The 21,025-nt window shown below is 42.7% G+C and overlaps 1 long non-coding RNA gene across 1 annotated transcript in view; it reads left to right on the top strand.

The window, feature by feature from the left end:
- Window positions 1–11,460, top strand: part of LOC103349764 (uncharacterized) — a 75,268-nt gene extending 63,808 nt beyond the window's left edge. The window contains exon 6 of the long non-coding RNA XR_007910092.2: window positions 6,139–11,460. This is a non-coding gene — a long non-coding RNA (uncharacterized lncRNA). The remainder of the gene's footprint in view (window positions 1–6,138) is intronic.
- Window positions 11,461–21,025: the final 9,565 nt, after the last annotated feature.

The raw sequence follows: 21,025 nt of genomic DNA, 5'->3' as shown, positions 1-21,025 counted from the left end.
AGCATTCTTGTTTAGGTGTTTCTATGGATATATCTTTTCAATTCTGTTGGATAAACCTAGAAGTAGAATTACAGGACAAATTCAATCTAATCCAATCCCCCCAATTCTTAATGATAGCGATCCACTGATACTACAGTGTTATGGTTATATTCATTTTTATGGGTTTACCAGATACAATGCATTTTCTAAAATATTGCATTTGAGTCACCCTAAACATCTTTCATTGTTTATCTGAAGTCCAAATTTAACTGTGTCCTGTATTTGTATTTTTTTATTGTTGCTAAATCTGTCAGCCCTATTTTTTTTTATTATCATAGATGTAAACTAACAGCTTTGCAGGGTGGGAGAAGAAAGGTTGACTTGCATGATCATCCCACTATTTTGATCCAAGGAAGAAGCTTATTGAAAGCTTGACAAGCTGCCTTGGTTAGCATCATCATTGAGTGATGAGTCTGCTCATTGTCCTGAAAAGGCCAGTGGAAAATTCACTATCAGACAGTCTTCCTTCTGCTTCCAGAACTGGCATTGGGCCACAGCAGCCCTCAGTCTGAGGCATTTGGCCACAGCTGTCACAGCTTGAGATGTTTGCACCTCATATCTTGGTTTGAGTCGCCTCCTCAGCTTCCAATCCAGCTTCCTGTTAATGCGCATCTGGGAAGCAGCAGGTGATGTCTGAGTGTTTGGGTCTCTGTCACCTATCTTAGAGAACTGAATGGAGTTTTGGAACCCTGGCTTCAGCGTGGCCCAACCCTGGTTATTACAGGCATTTGGGGAGTGACCAGTAAAAGGAAGATCTTTGTTTCTTTTCTCTCCCTCTCTCTCTCTATTTGTCTTTTGTGCATGTCTCTGCCTTTCTAATACAATGAAAATAAATAAATAAAAATGAAAAATATAAAGAGCCCCTTCCTAACACTAGATCAACCTTAGGACTATAAAACCTCATTTTAAGATAGCTAACAGCAGAATTCAAGGTAAGAAATTAATTTAGGGGGCCAGCGCCATGGTGCAGTAGGTTAATTCTCGGGCTGCAGCAGCGGCATCCCATGCGGACGCTGGCTGCTCCTCTTCCAGTTCAGCTCTCGGCTATGGCCTAGGAAAACAGTGGGAGATGGCCCAAGTCCTTGGGCCCCTGCACCCACATGAGAGACTGGAAAGAAGCTCCTGGCTCCTGGCTTTGGATCAGCACAGCTCTGGCCGTTGCAGCCACTTGGGGATTGAACCAACGGAAGGAAGACCTTTCTCTCTGTCTCTCCCTCTCACTGTCCATAACTCTACCTCTCAAATAAATAAATAAAATCTTTAAAAAAATTAAAAAAAAGAAATTAATTTGGGTAAGTTATTCTGTTGTCAATATTTAGTGTTTAATTTGTGTTTTGAACATTTTTAATAATCAAAAATATTGTTCAACCTTCAGATTTATCTTTTAATTCAAGATTAAATTATTTATAAATATACTAGGGAATTTATACTTTTTTTAGTTCTTGGGAATAAAATTCCTCACATAACATGTAAGGCTATTGCTTGTTTTTATATATTACATTTTTCATATAAACCTCCAGGAACTCATTAAGCACAAAAATAGAACTTCCTCCAAAAGATGTAATGGGCAGGAAAAAATTTTGATGTAACTATTAGACCCTTGGGCTAGAAAAATAAGCATCGAGGCATTTTATTAGCTTTCTAGTTACCCTACCGTAAGCTTTTACTGGATAAGCCAACTCAGCATAGTTAGTTCTCCCTTAGCAGTCATGGACGTTAAGAGACTGTTATACTTTCTGCCTATGAGTATTTTAGACTTCCGCTTCTTTATCCTGTAATTTTTAAAATATGGGCTCCTGTTGCCCCAGTGTTTTGGTACAATCTGTTGTGGTGAGTTGGTGGAAGGACACCACCCTGGTTTTGAGGCTTCTGGCAGAACATTATTCTGGTGGGGCTGTGGTTGCTATTGAGTTACTGCTAAGAAATCATGTCCAAAGCTTATCCCCAGTTTGGGTTTTGCCTATGCATTAAATACTGTTAGTGGTTTTATTCCTTTCATTGTTTCCATTTAAATAAAATGAAAACTCTTGTGAAACAGGATTTCCGGAGCTGGTGGGAAAAGATCTAGGTGCAATAAAGTTCAGGCTGCTCTGCCTAGAATGGACTCACTTCTGCTTTATGTAGCCTTTCTCTGTAGGCAGGAGGAATTATACTTCTAAATGGTTTTCCATATCTGGTAGAAACGTTAATGAAGATGATAATAATCAGCATTTACCAAATGCCTGGCTAAGTACTAATCTAAGCTCTTAACATGTATTTCTTGCTTGATCAGATTCATGGTGACAACCAGTATGATTTATAAAACCCACCTATAAACTAGGTGCTTTATGCAATCTTCACAACTTTTTGAGAGGGGTGTTTAGTGAGTAGGAAATCAAGGCAATAAGTGAAGAAGCATGTCTGAGATTATACAGGTGGTAAATCACAGAATTTGGATTTAAATCCAGATTTCCACTTTCATGTATCACAGTTGAACAAATTTTTAAAACTTAAAATAATCCTGGTTACTTATTTTCACTTTGGCAAGAATTTCTGTGAGAAGTAAAAATATTGTCTCCATCTTAAAGGTAAGGAAAATGAGACACTAAGAGAATAAATGACTTGTCTAACCTCTCACATAACAACAAAGTTGACCTGGAGCCTTTCATTCCCAGCCATTAATGCAATGCCTTTTCTGCTATTCATGGGCCCTATGACCTGGATAAGGCATGTTAAGAGCACAAAGAGATTTTTTGGTTTGTTTGCTTGTTTTTTTTTTTTTAGATTTATTTATTAATTTGAAAAGCAGAGTTACAGAGAGGCAGATGCAGAGAGAGGGAGAGAGAGGTCTTCCATCCACTGGTTCATTCCCCAGATGGCCACAACGGCCAGAGCTGCACCATTCTGAAGCCAGGAGCCAGGAGCCAGGAGCTTCTTCCCCAGTCTCCCATGCGGGTACAGGGGCCCAAGGACTTGGATCATCTTCCATTGCTTTCCCAGGCAATAGCAGAGAGCTGGATCAGAAGAGGAGCAGCCAGGACTCGAACCGGCATCCATATAGGATTCTGGGCACTGTAGGCAGTGGCTTTACCTGCTATGCCACAGCGCAGGCCCAAAGAGCACAGTTTTATTTATTTTTTCTTTTTTAAAACTTTAATAAATATAAATTTCAAAAATACAACTTTTGGATTATAGCAGCTTTTCTCCCCATAACCACCCTCCCACCCACAAACCATCCCATCTCCTACTCCCTCTCCCATTCCATTCTTCATTAAGATTCATTTTTAATTATCTTTATATACAGAAGATCAACTTGGTATATACTAAGAAAGATTTCAACAGTTCGCACTCACATAGATACACAAAGTATTAAGTACTGTTTGAGTAGTAGTTTTACCATTAATTTGCATAGTATAACACATTAAGAACAGAGATCTTACATGGGGAGCAAGTGTACAGTGACTCCCATTGTTGATTTAACAGTTGACGTCAGTAATCACCCGACGCTCTGGTCATGAGCTGCCAAGGCTATGGAAGCCTCTTGAGTTCACAAACTCCGACCTTATTTAGACAAGGCCATAATCAAAGTACAAGTTCTCTCCTCCCTTCAGAGAAAGATACCTCCTTCTTTGATGGTCCATTCTTTCCATTGGGATCTCACGCACAGAGATCTTTCATTTAGGTTGGTTTTTGTTTTGTTTTGTTTTGTTTTGCCACAGTGTCTTGGCTTTCCATGCCTGAAGTGCTCTCATGGGCTTTTTAGCCAGATCCGGATGCCTTAAGGGCTGATTCTGAGGCCAGAGGAGCACAGAGTTTCAAATCCTTCCACTCAAAGTAAATCTTAAGAGGATCACATCCTTGAATTCTTAGTTCTCACACAAGGTATACCTAGTTTAATCACGGTGAGGAAAAAGCAGTTGTTAAATTTCCAAGAACCCAGAGAGCCTCACTGAGTGCCAGCTAACACCCAGCAGCAGACATCCTCAGAGATAGACAATCCAGGTCTCAACAGTTTTACATTCCAAACCACATTTCCCAATCAAAATGCTCCTCCACGGCAAGTTCCAAAGTAAGCTCCAGGCCACAGGTTCCAGGGGAAGACATCACCCACAACCCACAGGAAATCTGGCCGGTTGTTTCTGCTCCTTGCTTCTACCAAACTGCTTTTGAAGGCGAAGTCAGATGGGCTTCTCTGGGCAACACTTGACCTTCTCCTGCTCACCTTTACAGGGCTCTCCTTAACCTGCATCTCCAAGCCACTAGTTTCCTGCAGAAATATTTATTCTTGCCAGGAAGATACATTGATTCAAATGATCAGATAAACATGCTAATAATTTTTCTTGGCAGATCAACCCAGTGTCACTTCAGGTCTCTACCAAGTTTCTTCCAATTACTTGACAGTCCTATCCACTTACAATCAGATTTCTTAAAACCCAGATGCAGGTTGAGCCCAGATTCTAATTTGAAATCTCTGTTGGCTCACACTTGGGATATGTTCTGTCTTCTATCTCCAGCTGGCCCACTCTCATGCCCTTTCCTCTGGAACGAAGACTTCCCCACATTCATCTCCACATTCCTCACACTTAGACTAGTGGGATTTATAGCTTGCTAAGTCACCCTTACCCCATGGAGCAATGAAAGGGAATTGGGTTCAGGGCCTGCTGCTGGGCAATGAATAGTCCAGGCTCCAGCTTTTGACCTTTTCCCCCAATGTTTCCTTTCTTGTCCCTCAATCCTTATTTTACCCTGCCTAGTCTTGTTTTCTAGAAGTCTCTGTTTAAGTTTCTCAGCATCCAGGACGTGATCATTCCCTGGCTAAGGATTGGCAAAAAGACCTAAATGAAGATTGTGGAATTAGATTATTTCTCTGCTTCAAGCTACTCCCTAGAAATCCAGAAGTGTTTTTTTTTTTTTTTTTTAAAGATGCAGTCAGTCTTTAAGACCACCAAGGTGGCATTAGGTAAGTCATGGCCTATAACATAAAATCGGTTAAACTTCTACTCCATTGCACTAAAGGTAGTGCAGTTGCACATCAGAGTTTGTGTGATTTCTAAGAGTTACAGAAAGAACTTAAGACTTCATTGGACCCAGTGCTCTGGCATAATAGGCTAAGCCTCCGCCTGAGGCGCCGGTATACCATAGGGGTGCCAGTTGGAGTCCTGGTGGTTCTTCTTCAGATCCAGCTCCCTGCCAAAGTACCTGGGAAAGCAGTGGATGATGGCCCAAGGGCTTGGGCCCCTGCACCCAAGTCAAAGATCCAGAAGAAGCTCCTAGCTCCTGCCTTCAGATTGGCCCAGCTCTGGCCATTGTGGCCATTTGGGGAGTGAACCAGTGGATGGAAGACCTTTTTCTCTGTCTCTCCCTCTTTCTGTCTGTAACTCTGCCGCTCAAATAAATAAAATCTTAGGGAGAGAGAGAGAGAGAGAAGACTTCATCAAGTCAGTGTTCCCACAGCCTTTTTCCATTTTACTGAAAATAGACACCTGGACTCATTTACTCTTTCATTTAAGGAACATTTATTGAGCCCTTACCCTGGGCCAAGTATGAGTTCAGGGCTGATAGTACACCAGGTAAATATGAAATGACAAAACTCCTTCCTTCAAAGAGATGCAGAACTTGAGGAGCTGATTTCCAAGACTCAAGTTCCACTTCTATTTCTGGTGCTGAAGACTGGAATATCATCCTTCTCCTCCCATCTGAATCCCAACTCCCACAGTAGTGTGGGAAAAAGAGAGGCAGACTAAGTGCAAATTCCTCTCTCTTCCTACTGTTGGTCATTTCTTAATCTAGCCACCTCAATTTCCTCATCAATAAAACAGTAGGTGATATTTAATGTCTACTTTGCTGAGTCACTGAGATGATTAAAAATAATGTAGGTAAGGTGCCTGGCAAGTGTTCATTGATAAACAATGGTGGCCATTTTACTGAGAAATGGAGTGAGATACAGTAGTTGTCTAATAAACAGCTATAATGTGGTAGTTCTTTGTCTTCATTCCAGACTCCAGAGGACTGATTTATCAGGGTGAAGGATAATGGAAGTGGAGAATTATCTTCCCCTGCTTCTTTGTCATCCTCTATCATGCAAGCCCTCTTTGTACAGCTTTTCTCTTCTCTCCAAAGGATGATGTCGTCTCCTCGGACTGGCCAAGTTTTACCTGCTGAAGTTTCCTGTGCAACCAAGGGGTGAGCAGTTGGCAATGTCCAGCCAGCCAGCTGCTGTGAAGTGATACTCCTGAAGGAAATCCTGGATGGGTCCTGCAAGGGAGTCACAAGCTGCAGTGAGGATTAACCCAGGCTGTTTATCAGCAGCCTCAGCTGCTCATCCACTCTCTGCTGGGCAGCTGAGCAAGGACTCCAGGACTGCCACTCCCCACTGCCCAGAATGGCCAGAGGAACAGGGGGGATTCCCAATCAGTACATGCCCTCTTTCCCAGAAAAGGGATTAAGTGTGCCCTGACAAGGTTGACTCTTCCATAATTTTTTTCTTAGGAAGTGAGGTAGGTGAGAAAATAAACCTGAACATTCATTCCCATTCCCTTGAAAAAAATCCTTTCAAACTGCTGTTTCATTCGACCATCAAACGTAGTATCCAAGCAATCTACTGGCATCAAATGTGCCCATGTTCTTGGTAAAATGAGGATAATAATGCCAACTCAGAGGGTTAAGTGAACATGAAATCACATGTGAAAGCACTTACCAAATTGTCTGGCGTGTGGTAAGAACACAACACAAACTAGCTTTCCCTTTTTCCTGATTATTATGTACAGTGATTTTTGCATAGTGTGAGGAAAACAAGTTCATAAGTCTCTATAAGAATTACATTGTAGGTGGTCAAAACCTGACTGCACTAAAGTAGGAAGAAAAGAAAAATCCCTGCATTTATTGGTTCATGGATCTAATAGGCATGGCTTAATCTACAGGTCCAAATGAAATTTTCAGAGCCATCTTTCTCTTTATCTCTTGGTTGGCTTTGTTTGACTCTGATTATTTTCACTTGACCTTGATTCTCTCTTGCCACAGATAGGATCTCACCAAGTTGGAAGGAAGATGACCGTGGGAATCATGGTTCAAATGGGAAAGGCACACACTTTCTTCCAGTGTCCAGTATTAAATGTCATGGCAGAATTTTAGCCTCTCATGGATTATATGCCCATCCTTTGGACAGATTGTCAATGAACCATGACCTAGGCCAAATCCAGCCAACCTCCTAGTTTTGGACAGCACAGGAGCTGAAAATGGTTTGTCATTAAAAAAAAGTTTATTTGTTTATTTCAAAGGCAGGTAGACGGACACACACACACACACACACACACACACATAGATGAAGAGAAAGAGAGATTTCATCTGTTGCTTCACTCCCCAAATGCCCACAACAGCCATGATTGAGCCAGATCAATGCCAGGAGCCAGGAATACACTGTGAGTTTCTTATGTGAGTGGTAGGGTCCCAGATACTTGCACCATCATCTGCTGCCTTCCAGGATCTGCAGTAGCAGGAAACTAGAATGAGGAGTGGACCCAGGCACTTAAAACTAGGACTTGAAACCAGGCACTTGAAATTAGGAGCAGAGCTGGGACTTGAACCCAGCATTTTAACAGCTATGACAAATGTCTGCCCCAGGTTTTGTCATTTTTAAAAATCAAAATGATTTGGTGTATTTTATAATCCCTAAAATTATATTAAATTCAAATTTCAATATCTATAAATTTCAGTTTTATTCAAACACAACTATACTCATTTGTTTATGTATGACTGCTTCTCTATTAAAATAGCAGCCTTAAGTAGTGGTAATAGAGACTGCATAGCCCCCAAAGCCTAAAACAATTGCTATCCACTCTTTATAGAAAAATTTTGCCAACCTTGGCCCAATCCAGTCATGGTAAACAAGAAGACAGGACACTCTGGCCAGATCTGACACATGTGCCTATCCCTGTAACTGGGAGAGCGGTAGGAGAAAAAGAATATTTTATATGTGTTGAGCACTTACTATGTAGTGTGCAGTACTGTAAGCATTTCATTTGTATTATTTGATAGAGTTAGAGAGGGAGAGACAGAGAATGAGAGTGTGAGTGACAGTGAAAGAGAGAGAGATCTTCCAACCATTGGTTCATTCCCCAAGTGGCCAAAACTGCCAGTGCTGAGCCAGGCCAAAGCCAGGCGCCAAGAGCTTCTTCCAGGTCTCCCATGGATGCAGGAACCCAAGCATTTGGGTCATCTTCTGCTACTTTCCCACACTTATTAGCCAGGAACTGGATCAGAAGTGGAGCAGCCAGGACACCAACTGTCACCTATATGGGTTGCCGGCACCACAGGCAGCTTAGCCTACTATGCCACGGAGTTAGTTCTTAACTTCATTTGTATTAACATGTTTAATCTTTGCAAGAATCTAAATGGGAAAAATTTTTATCATCCCTATTGGTAAGTGAATTAACTAAGGCAAGGAAAGATTAAGGAATCTCCTGAAAGTTACACAGCCAGTAAGTAATAGAGTTGAGATTTGAACCAGACCATTTAGCTCCAGAGTTCATTCTTGACCCCTACAGGGTCTTTTCTAGCAAAACAAAGTGGGATGGAGGCAAGTAGGATGGTTTCTCGGGGTAAAGGGGGTGCTAGGTAAAAGAAATAACAAATAGGGGCCAGTGCTGTGGCAAAGTAGGCTAAGTCTCCACCTGCAGAGCCAGCATCCCATATGGACTCCACTTTGTCTCCTGGCTGCTCCTCTTCCAGTTCAGCTCCCTGCTAACAGCCTGGGAAAGCAGATGAAAATGGTCAAAGTGCTTGGGTCCTTGCACCTGCATGGAGAACATGGAACAAGCTCCTAGCCCCTGGCTTTGGATCAGCCCAACTCCAGCCATTGTAGCTATTTGGGGAGTGAACCAGTGGATTTCTCTCTCTCTCGCTCTCTCTCTCCCTCCCTTCCTCCCTCCCTCTCTGTCTGTAACACTACCTCTCAAATAAATAAATAATCTTTAAAAAGTGAGAGAAATAACAGATATCCATAGCAGTGTCAGACCAATAAGCATTCAAAAGTCTTTTATCTCGTAGAACCTCAGTTTTTTTCATCTAATATGAAATAGATAAGATCTGAAAAGTGCCCTCTGGGGTGGTGTAGTGATTTTGGCTAACATTGCTTGAGCACATACTCTAGGCTAATACTCAGTATTTTATGTGTGTTGTCTCACTGAGGCAACATCCGGGTCCTGATGAGAAGCCAGGCCTGTCTGCAGCTCCCAGGGACATAACAATTTTACAGCGCTGCCTCCCATCAGAAAGGAAGAGGGGAGATATCAAATGGACTTGTTGGCCGTATCTTTTAAGTAAACATTTTAAAAAATTAAATTTAATTTTAAAAAACTAAACTCCCATTAGGAGCAGGATTTACCCTATCAGTTAAGAGGCCAACATCCCACATCAAAGTGCATGAGTTGGAGACCCAACTCTAGGTCCTGACTCCAGTTTCCTGCAAGTGCAGACTTTATGAGACAGTAGTGATGATTCAGGTACTTGGGTTCCTACATTCCTGGCTCCCAGCTTCCAGCCCTAGCCACTGTGGACATTTGGGGAGTAAACCAGCAGAAAAGAGCGCTCTCTCTCCTCTCTCTCTCTCTCTCTCTCTCTCTGAGTCTAAACAAACAAACAGACAAAACCAAAAACCTTTTAATCAATTTTGCTGTCAAAAAGGCAGAGCTAAAATGGCAAAGGCTCAAGGAAGGGCAGTGGAAATAATTTGCAGGATATCTGACAGAAGAGCATGCCCTGTAAAGAAAAATTCCCAACCTTGGGATCATTTCATTTGGGAAGGAAAGCTCCTAGAGGCACAATGTTTACCATATAATAAACTGATGACAGGTATAGGAAAGGCTAATCAGAACCTGGTATTTACTTTCCCCCCAAAATACAAGAACCAGGCTGTTGAATGCATTGTATAATAGCCGTGTCACCTTCCACTTTGGAACACTATCAAAGTGAGCTTTACCCTCCCTTCCTACTGACTATGCTGCCAAACCACACCTCCAGTCCCAATCAGTACACTACATTCTACACGTACTATTCAGAATCTGGAGGTTTCTAGCTGGAGGGTGTGTTGGGGCCTTTCAGTCCAGCCCTTTGTGTTACAGATGACACTTGAAACCTAGTGAGATGAAATGATTTGTCCACATGTATGTGGTGAGCTCATAGCATGTCTAGACTCCCCTGATCTGAGGATCGGATGAACTGGATTAGGGTCCTGGCTAACTAAATGACCTTTCTGAGACTCAGTAGCCCCATTTTTAATACGGTTGGAAAGTTAAACAATGTTTACAAACACACTTAGTGAACGTTAAGTATTGCACTTCAGAGTTTTTTCCTTTAAGTCATTTTGCTCCTTAGAATAGTTTGCTGTACACTAGTCATCAGGGAAATACAAATCAAAACCACAATGAGATATCACCTCACCCCTGTCAGAATGACTATTATTCAAAAGACAGAGAGAACAAATTGCTGGCAAGGATGTGGAGAAAGGGAGACTCTTATACTCTGCTCGTTGGAATGCAAATTAGTGCAGCCACTGCAGAAAACAGAATGGAGATTGATTTAAATTTTTTTCTCTAATTTTATTTAGGGTATATAAAGTTCATGTATTTTGGAGATTTCTTTTTCATTTTTTTTTTGAAAGATTTATTTATTTATTTGAAAGGCAGAGTTACAAAGAGGCAGAGGCAGAGAGAAAGAGAAGTCTTCCATCCTACTGTTTCACTCCCCAAATGGCTGCAATGGCCGGAGCTGGGCCAATTAGAAGCCAGGAGCCAGGAGCTTCCTCAGGGTCTCCCACACGGCTGCAGGGGCCCAAGGACTTGGGCCATCTTCTACTGCTTTCCCAGGCCAGAGCAGAGAATTGGATCAGAAGAGGAGCAGCTGGGACTCGAACCAGCACTGTTTATTGGAATGCATACACAAATAAATATTTTCAAATATTCCAACAAGCAGAGTGTAAGAGTCTCCCTTTCTCCACATCCTTGCCAGCAATTTGTTCTCTCTGTCTTTTGAATAATAGTCATTCTGACAGGGGTGAGGTGATATCTCATTGTGGTTTTGATTTGTATTTCCCTGATGGCTAGTGTACAGCAAACTATTGTAAGTCACTGTTTGCAGTGCCAGCATCCCATGTGGGCACTGAGTTTGAGTCCTGGCTGCTCTACTTCCGATCCAGCTCTCTGGAGCTCGGGCCATTGGGGCCATCTGGGGAGTGAACCAGTGGATGGAAGACCTCTCTCTCTCTCTCTCCCTCCCCCTCTGCCTCTCTCTAACGCTGCCTTTCAGATAAATAAATCTGTGTGGGAGATTGGTTATGGGGGAAAAATGCTATAATCTAAAATTTGTACTTTCAAAATTTATATTTATTAAATAAAAGTTTTCTAAAAAAATTAAATGAATAAATAAATAAATCTATTTTAAAATTTATTTTTTGTGAGTGAAGTTGACCATCTTTTTATTTGATTACTGTTTATAGCCCTTGCCTATTTTCTCACTCAGTTATGGTCTTTCTAGTTTTTATTTGTTGAACTTTCTATTTAGTGGAGCATTAAGCCTTTGACGACCATGTAAATTAAAAATATGCTATCTCAAAAATAATAAATAAAATATTAAATTAAAAAAAATAAAAGAAAGAATAGTCCGATGTAGAAAAAAGATGAAATTCTGGACTGCTAAAAAAAATCAGAGATTTCATGGCCCTTCCCCTCTTTACTTCCCTTTATCAACAATGAAGTACAAACTTTAAAACAAACAAACTTGAAAATGGTGAATGCTGGACTCAGCAACCTTTCCCGGAGGGGAGCCCTGTGGTCAAATATTGGCCAGGGCAATCCTTGAGCAGTTTGGTTGCCATCCAAGTCTGTTTTCAGTGGGGAATACAGTTCATGTTTTGGAGGCAGTATCCTTGACTTTTTTATCCTGTTATTCAAATATTTCCTAATAATCTTCAGCATTTATACACTCAAGAGACCTTGAAGGAAAAGGATGCAGGGCTCCAGTCTTTTTTCCTTCCTTTTGCTAATGAATAGATGTTTTCTTTCTGAATTCACTGGCCCTATCATCTATTTTTTTTTTCTCACACTCAAATAACCCTACAAGAAAGAAGTCAAATAGCCAAGTTAACAAGCTTTGGTTTGGATTCAATGTTATGAAACCCTTTCCAATATGATAAACCTACCTGGAGTGAGATTGAACTTTTAGCACATACACACATCCTGTATAAATTAGGTGGATAAGTGTGGGTGTTTCTGGTGCCATCTATTGGTCATACTCTACGGTTGTGCTATATGCAGTAGTATTGCTCATACGTGAATATAAAATGAAACTTAAGCAATAAAATTCACTATTATGTAGTTCAGCAGACTGGCTGAATATTGAAATAGGGTGGTATTCTTGGAATATTATCCTTGGTCATAGCTATTTGAAAATGTAATACCATTTTGCTATGTGATCTGTATAGAAAGGAAGATGGACATTTAGAAGTTGTCTGTTAAAGGAGCTGGCACTGTGGTGCAGTGGATTAAAACCCTAGCCTGCAGCACTGGCATCCCATATGGGCACCAGATTGAGTCCCAGCTGCTCCACTTTTAATCCAGCTCCCAGCTAATGTGCCTAGGAAAGCAGTGGAGGATGTCCCAAGTCCTTAGGCCACTGCACCCACATGGAAGACTTGGAGGAAGAATCCCCTGGCTCCTGGCTTCGGATTGGCTCAGCTCCAGCCATTGTAGCCATTTGGGGAATGAACCAGCGGATGAAAGACACCTCTCTCTCTGCCTGTCTCTGCCTCTCTCTGAAACTTGTCTTTCAAATAAATAAATCTTTCTGGGAAAAAAAAAAAAAAGATGTCTGTTAAGATGCTGTTCACATCCTACATCTGAGTGCCTGGAGTCAATCCGTTTCTGAGCCTCCAGCTTCCGCTAATGCGACCCTGGGAAGCAGCAGGTGATGGCTCAAGTCATTGGGTTCCTGCCACCCACATTAGAGACCTAGATTGAATTTCTAGCTCACAGCTTTGGCTTGCGGGGGGGAGTGAACCAGCAGAGGGGAATGCTATCTCTTTGCCTCTCAAATAAATAATAATTCATGTTTTTAAAAAAACACGAATAAAGGAATGCATAATGAGGCATAATCTCCGAGTAATCTGAGAATAAAGAGCCAAAACTCAGATTCAAATGAGTATTGTGTCTTATGATTCAGAACTTCTATTGGTTCCCTGTTCAGGTCTGCTTTACCAGCCAGTGCACCCAGACAGCACCCCCAGCTGCTGGGAGAGTACCTGAATACAACTGAAAGCAAATCTCTTTTCCAGACAATTGCCCTTGGCCAAGAGAAGGACACCTGAGCAAATGGGAGCCACCTGGAGCAGGTGGCTCTATGCACACTCACACTTCTGACCCCTGCAGCCAAGAGCGGACTGCTTCAAGTGCACAAAGGCCAGCTTCCTTTACCTTAAGGTGGGACCAACCCTGTGGTGCTTCAACACCCCCGTGGGAACCAGGCTGCAGTTAGAACGCAGCTGAGGTCGCATTTCTGTGTGGCCCCTGTCCCTGCCCCTTCCTGTTTCTCCTTCCCTTCTCCATGAAAATCCTTGGTAAATCCTTGAACACAAATCTCCATCTCAGGACAGCCTCTAAGGAACCTGACCTAAGACAAGAACCACCCCACAGAAAATATATCCTTGCAGGGATGAAAGCCATGAAAGCAGAATACCCCTGGGTTTTGTGACTGTGGCTTTCCCAACAGGATTGGGAGGCAAGCAGTGAACAAAGCAGAACTGCTCTACAGGCAGCACCGCCCAGACTGAAGGCAGCAGCAGTGACACTGTGCTGTGAGGCATTGATAGAAAATGCATCCTTGAAATGGCACCCTGCCTGAGCTTTCTGAGAAATGTGTTTAGTTTCAAAATAGTACATCCGTGCTGGCATTAGATGCAGTGCTCCCAGGGGCAATAAAAAATAACCTGGAATTGGAGGACTTGAGGCTTTACACATTTCTACATCTGCTGGAAGAGCCAGGCCTTGTGGCTTGTGCCAAAGAACAGCCTTGGGGAAAGAAAATACTCTGCCAGAAGATAACTTTGGAAATCTCATAAGAACTCTGGGTTGATCCATGAAGCCCAAAGAACCCCAAATAGATAAAATGGAAATAGATCTTCCCCAAGACACGATAATCAGATTATCAAAAGTCAATTTTAAAAGTAGCAAGTCTTGGGACTGTCATTGTAGCACAGTAGGTAATGCCACTGCCTGTGATGCTGGCATCCCAAATGGGCACCAGTTTGTGTCCTGGCTACACCACTTCCAATCCGGCTCCCTGCTAATGGCCTGGGAAAAGCAGTGGAAGATGGCCCAAGCATTTGGGCCCTTGCACCCATGTGGGAGACCAGAATGAAGCTCCTGGCTCCTGGCTTTGTTCTGGCCTAGTTCTGGCTGTTGTGGAGTGAACCATTGTCTCTCCCTTTTTCTCTGTAACTCTAACTTTCAAAATTAATAAATAAATATTTGAAAAAATAAAATAAACACCAGATATAATACAATTCTTAAAAGCATACTCTAAAGAACTATGAACTAAACATATTGAGGAAATCTGTCATGATGACAAATTTAAAACAAAGTAGCAAGTCTTTTCAATACATAGTGTTGGGGAAAATGATATAACATGAAGAAAATAAAATTGAACTCTTATCTCATGCCATATGCAAACAGCAACGTAAATGGTATAAAGACTTAAATGTAAGATCTGAACTGCAGAGCTACTACAGAAAATCTTAGTTTTAAAAAATATTTTAGGCCAGTGCCGCGGCTCACTTGGCTAATCCTCCACCTGTGGCGCCGGCACCCCGGGTTCTAGTCCCGGTTGGTGCGCCGGTTCTGCAGTCCAGCTCTCTGCTGTGGCCCGGGAAGGCAGTGGAGGATGGCCCAAGTCCTTGGGCCCTGCACCCGCATGGGAAACCAGGAGGAAGCACCTGGCTCCTGGCTTCGGATCGGCACAGTGCGCCAGTGGCAGCGCACTGGCTGTAGCAGCCATTTGGGGGGTGAACCAATGGAAAAGGAAGACCTTTCTTTATTTTGCTTTATTTTAAAAGCAGAGGAGAGAGAGAGAGACAGAGAGAGTTCTTTTTTTAAAGATTTACTTATTTATTTTGAAAGTCAGAGTTACACAGAGAGAGAAGGAGAGGAAGAGAGAGAGAGAGAGAGAGGTCTTCTATCTGCTGGTTCACTCCCCAATTGGCCGCATCTGCTGGAGCTGTGCCAATCCAAAGCCAGGAGCCAGGAGCTTCCTCTGGGTCTCCCACGTGGAAGCAGGGGCACAAAGAGTTGGGCCATCTTCTACTGCTTTCCCAGGCCATAGCAGAGAGCTGGATCAAAAGTGGAGCAGCTGGGACTGGAACCGGCATCATACGGGATTCTGACACTGAAGGTGGCCTCTCTACCCGCTACGCCACAGCGCCAGCCCTTAGAGAGAGAGTTCTTTCAGCTGCATGTTTACTCCCCAAATGCCAGCAACTGGAGAGGCTGGGCCAGTCTGAAGCCTGGAACCTGGAACTCCTTTCAGGTCTCCTATGTGGGTAGCAGGAACCCAAGCACTTGAATCATTACTTGGTGCCTCTCAGGATGTGCATTAGCAGGAAGTTGGATCAGAAACAGTGATGGGGCTTGAACTCTGGCACTCTGAGATAGGAAGCAGGTATCCCAAGTGGTGGCTTATCTCTGCACCACAATGCTTGCCCCCCAGAAGTTTCTTGATATTGGGCAATGAATTTTTGGACATAACCCAGAAAGCACAGGAAACAAAAGCAAAAATAGATAAATGGGATTGCATCGGACTAAAGAGTTTCTGAACAACAAAGGGAACAATCAACAAAGGATAAGGCAGATTACAGAATGAGAAAAAACCATACATCTGATAAGGGGTTAATATTTAAATGATATAAGGAATTCATACAACTCAGTAACAAGAACAAAAACCCAGTTTTTAAAATGGCCTGGGCGGGCACTGTGGCTTAGTAGGTAAAGCCGCCACCTGCAGTGCTGGCACCTCATATGGGCACCAGTTCGAGTCCCTGCTGCTCCACTTCTGGTATAGCTCTCTGCTATGGCCTGGGAAAGCAGTACAAGATGGCCCAAGTCCTTGGGCCCCTGCACCCTCATGGAAGACTCGGAGGAAGCTCCTGGCTCCTGGCTTTGGATCGGTGCAGCTCCAGATATTGTGGCCAACTGGGGAGTGAACCAGCAGATGAAAGGCCTTTCTCTCTCTCTCTCTCTTTCTCTCTCTCTCTCTCTCTGCCTCTCCTCTCTCTGTGTAACTCTGACTTTCAAAAAAATAAAATAAATATTTTTTAAAAAAATAAGTATATTTGAAATTTCCTAAGAGATTTTAATATTTTTCTCACAGTTCACAAGCATGCTATCTATATAAGGTGATGAGTATGTAAATTAACTAAATTGTGATAATCACTTCACAATGTGGACATATATCAAAACATCAAACTGTACACCATAAATATAGGTGATATTTATCAATTATGTCTCAATAACATGGGGAGGAAGACAGCTAATAGCATTTTTAAAAGATGTATTTATTTGAAAAGCAGAGTGACAAAGAGAGGAAGAAACAGAAAAAAATCTCCCATCCACTAGCTCATTCCCCAAATGGCTGCAACAGCCCAGGACTATGCCTGGCTGAAGGCAGGAGCCAGGAACTCCATCCTGGTCTCCCACATGGGTGGCAGGGCTCCAGATACTTCTGTTGCTTTCCCAGGTGCATTAGCAGGGAGCTGGAATGGAAGCAGAGTAGCTGAGATTTGAGCCCACACTCTGATAGTATGTAATGCTGGTGTCGCAGGCAGTGGCTTGACCCATTGTGCCACAACACTTGGCCCAATAATAGTATTTTCTAAGTCCAGTGGTAGAGGACCTTCATATATTTATCTGTTTAAGTCTCATAAATCCCCTAGGATGATAAGGAAACTTTGGTTTTGTTTTTATTTTTCCTGGATATGGTTACAGTGCAGAGTTTCAGTCTGAGGAGGAAACAGACTCTCTCCATGTCCTTGATAAAAGATATTATTGATCAGACAGCATCCTTTCCTGGGGGCTCAAGTGTGATGGAGTAAGTCATGAACTTCAAAGTCAGAAAACCTGGGTGCTAGCCTTGCTCTATGCTAGCCTCCAGTACCAATGTGCAGTCAGTTGCCACTTTCCTTTCTCCCTGTATCCTCATTTCTCTGCAGAGCAGAATGATGAGGTAGACTCTTTGGTCTCTAAGGAGTTCTGACATTTCCCAGTTCTGACATTTTCTGAGCCCCATAGCCAGATTTGTAGACCAGTCTGGTCTAATGGGGATGCTGGGATTCAGACCTCATTAGCGTGCCCCTCAGGGAAGGCATCAACACAAAACAGAAAGGCGTTCCATCCAGTGCTTTCCTGAAACATAATGTTTTGACAAGGAAGAGACGGGATGGTAAGGGTACCGTGTTGACCACTTGAAGGACTAATAGGGCTAACTCATTCATTTTGAGTGAGTGAAAGCATGTGGCAGGCAGTATTCTTGAAAACAGGGGAAGACCTGGCCATCCAGAGGGATCTATGACTTGACACCCCACCCAGGTAATCTGAAGCCTCAGGTTGTTGCTATTTACCCATAACCTAGTCTTCACAGCAGTCTTGGTTTCTGGAGAAAAGAAGAGAAAGAAGGCAGATGATAAGGTGGAAAGAGTCCTGGAAGCAGTGTAAGGGATATCTAGTGCTAAATCTGTCTTCCATTAGTCATTTCCACTCTGTGGGTCTCAGCTTCCTTATCTGTTAAGCGAGGTTTGGCAGCAGATGAGCTGGAAGGTTCCTTCTAGGTCACTGGTAGTCTCACAGATATTATCAACTGCTAACTTCTTTGCATGCGTCTGAAGATTCTTTTCTTAAAATATAACCCTTCTTGTTTTAGAAAAGCATAGGAATGATGCTATAAATTTGGGTTCTTGACTGCAAAAGAGAAAATAAAGAAAAACTAAGGCAAAGAAGCCTACAATTCAGTCAATTTCTTGAAACTGGAAAATTGAGGGTTATGGGAGGATAGTCTAATAAAACTGCAGGCATGTGGAAACTGCAGGATGTGATAAATGCTTGATCCTTCACTTCTACCCTGTTTGGGGGAGGAATTTCAGTTACCCTGGCAATGCATATGATAAAGACACAGTAAATAGTTAACTGATTTAACTTTACCATAATGATAAGGCAAGGATACATTCTAGTTAGGGGAGAGAAAATAAACAATTGAAAACTCGAGACAGTGATATACATCAACAAGTGCTGTGAAGAAAATAGCACAGGGCTAAGGAGTAAGTTGTTGAGGGGAAGGATGAGACATGAGTGTTCAGGGAATGGTATCTCAGAGGAAATGACATTTGTTAGCAAGGAATAGACATTGGAAGAGCCATGAGAGACATTTTAAACAGAGAGAAGAGCAAAGATCCTCTGCAGGAACTAGCTCAGCATATTTAGGGAGAGAGGGAAAGTCCGGTGGGCTGGAGTCTAATGAGCAAGGAAAAGTGTAAAACTGAAAAGGAAGGGAGATAAGACCTGTTCTCACTTGTAGACACAATACAGTGGGAAGCCAGTGACAGGTTTTAAGCAGGAGAAGAACATGAGCTGGTTTTAAAAGATTCTTCTTGTTGTGAAAAGAACAGATATTTACTGAGCAAAGTGGAAGCAGTGAGACCCATGAAGAAACAGTTATCCAGGAGAGAACTTCCAAGAGCTGGACAATTTATGGCAGTGGAGATGGAGAGGAGTGATTGAGATTCAGGACAGACTCTGGAGGTCAGGAGGATTACATGAATGCTCTATGTAGCACACTTAGCACCGTACCCGACAGAGGGGTTCAATTAAGCACTGTCTATAGATGAAATGATCTTGTATAGCAAGCAAGCCTGTCACACTTAAATCATAGATATAAGCAGCGGTGAGCAAACTATTTCAACTGCTGATTATTTATGTACCATTTAGGTAAATTAATTAGCGACCTCTGTTTCCCCATTCATTAAATGAGAAGTAGATGATCTAACTTGAGGTGGTTTCCAAGTGCTAACATCCTCTGTTTCTTCTTTATGGTGTCAGTCAGGATCTGATCAGAGAAGCAGTCACTATGGCTGAGGTAGAATAGAGGACTTATTTTAAGGTCTAGACCTTACAAAACGGTGGAAGAAAGCAAGGTATTCAGAGCTGGCGCCGTGGCGCAGTAGGTTAATCCTCTGCCTGCGGCACCGGCATCCCATATGGGCACAGGGTTCCAGTCCCGGTTGCTCCTCTTCCAGTCCATCTCTCTGCTGTGGCCTGGGATAGCAGCAGAAGATGGCCCAAGTCTTTGGGCCTCTGCACTCGCATGGGAAACCAGGAAAAAGCTCCTGGCTTCGGATCGGCATATCTCCAGCCGTTGCGGCCATTTGGGGAGTGAACCAACCGAAGGAAGACCTTTCTCTCTATCTCTCCCTCTCACTGTCTGTAACTCTACCTCTCAAATAAATAAAATATTCTAAAAAAAAAGAAGAAAGAAAGGTATTCAATGCAAGGCACTGCCTCTGTGCTCTGTGTCTAGTGGTAAGCCTGAAGTCACTATAAGATCAGCCAGGCCAGGTAAGAAGTTTGGGAGATCAAAGAAAAAGTGGAAAATCTACATATCTATATCTATATCCTCCTCTGACCTTGATCATGCAGGTGATCAGCAGAAGCTGGAAGCCTTAGCCACAGAGCTACTCACACACCTGACCCAAAATTCAGATAAGATGATGGAAGAGACTGACAGGAGTTGGAGGGTAAGTTACAGATCTGGGTGTTGCCCTATGCCACCATGCAAGTCCCCAGATCACTGACAGTGTTCATGAGCTGCTGTGGAGCCTGGAACCCAACACTGACTTTCAGAATATAAAAACAAGCTTCATGTCTACCTCCCCGATCTTGTGCCAATTTCTCTGGTAGCCAATCTAGGATCATGTAGAGAAGGGAATTCTAGGACAGTTAGCCCCAGGTTAGTTAAATTGACATATTGAAAAGGCCATAGACTCCACTCCTGGAAAGCTTAACATTCATTTACACTTCTCTCTCTCTCTCTCTCTCTCTTTTTTTTTTTTTTTTTTTTTTTTTTTTTTTTTTTTTTTTTTTTTTACAGGCAGAGTGGACAGTGAGAGAGAGAGAGAGACAGAGAGAAAGGTCTTCCTTTTTCCATTGGTTCATCCTTCAATGGCCACTGCGGCCAGTACACCACGCTGATCCGAAGCCAGGAGCCAGGTGCTTCTCCTGGTTCCCATGCGGGTGCAGGGCCCAAGCACTTGGGCCATCCTCCATTGCACTCCTGGGCCACAGCAGAGAGCTGGACTGGAAGAGGAGCAACTGGGACAGAATCCGGTGCCCCGACCAGCACTAGAACCCTGTGTGCCAAATCCGCAGGCGGAGGATTAGCCTAGTGAGCCGCAGCTCTGGCCTCATTTACACTTCTCTTAACCATACTTAACTTCCAAATAATGATAGTAAGAAAACAATGCTTCCACTTCACGTGTCACAACTGTCTCTCATAAAACTGTAAACATGTCATCCCTCTTCTGGAGAGAGGATATAAACTCCTTTTTCACCATTTTGGTTGATATTCATTCTTTTTCTAGCTGAGTCATATTTTTCTTTGATATCATATTATTCAAGTCTGTTCTGATTGTATGTGGTTAACCAGCAAGCCAACCTAAACCTATAGGCATAAAAAATAGCTATCATGGATTATTTTGAGTGTCAGGAATTTGGAAAGGGCACAGCAAGGATGGTTGTTCTATGCTTCACAATGGGATGACTCAAACAACTAGGAGAAGGAACAGCTGTGGCCATAGAATCCACATTTAAGATGGCTTTTTTTTTTTTAGAGATTTATTTATTCATTTGAAAGGCAGAAAGAGAGAGAGAGAGAGAGAGAGAGAGAGAGAGAGAGAGAGAGGTCCTCCATCCGCCGGGTCACT

This window comes from Oryctolagus cuniculus, chromosome 1 (genome assembly GCF_964237555.1).
Source record: "Oryctolagus cuniculus chromosome 1, mOryCun1.1, whole genome shotgun sequence".
Classification (NCBI taxonomy): domain Eukaryota; kingdom Metazoa; phylum Chordata; class Mammalia; order Lagomorpha; family Leporidae; genus Oryctolagus; species Oryctolagus cuniculus.
Note: the sequence above shows the minus strand (reverse complement) of the source record. Positions and strands in the feature narration are given on the sequence as shown.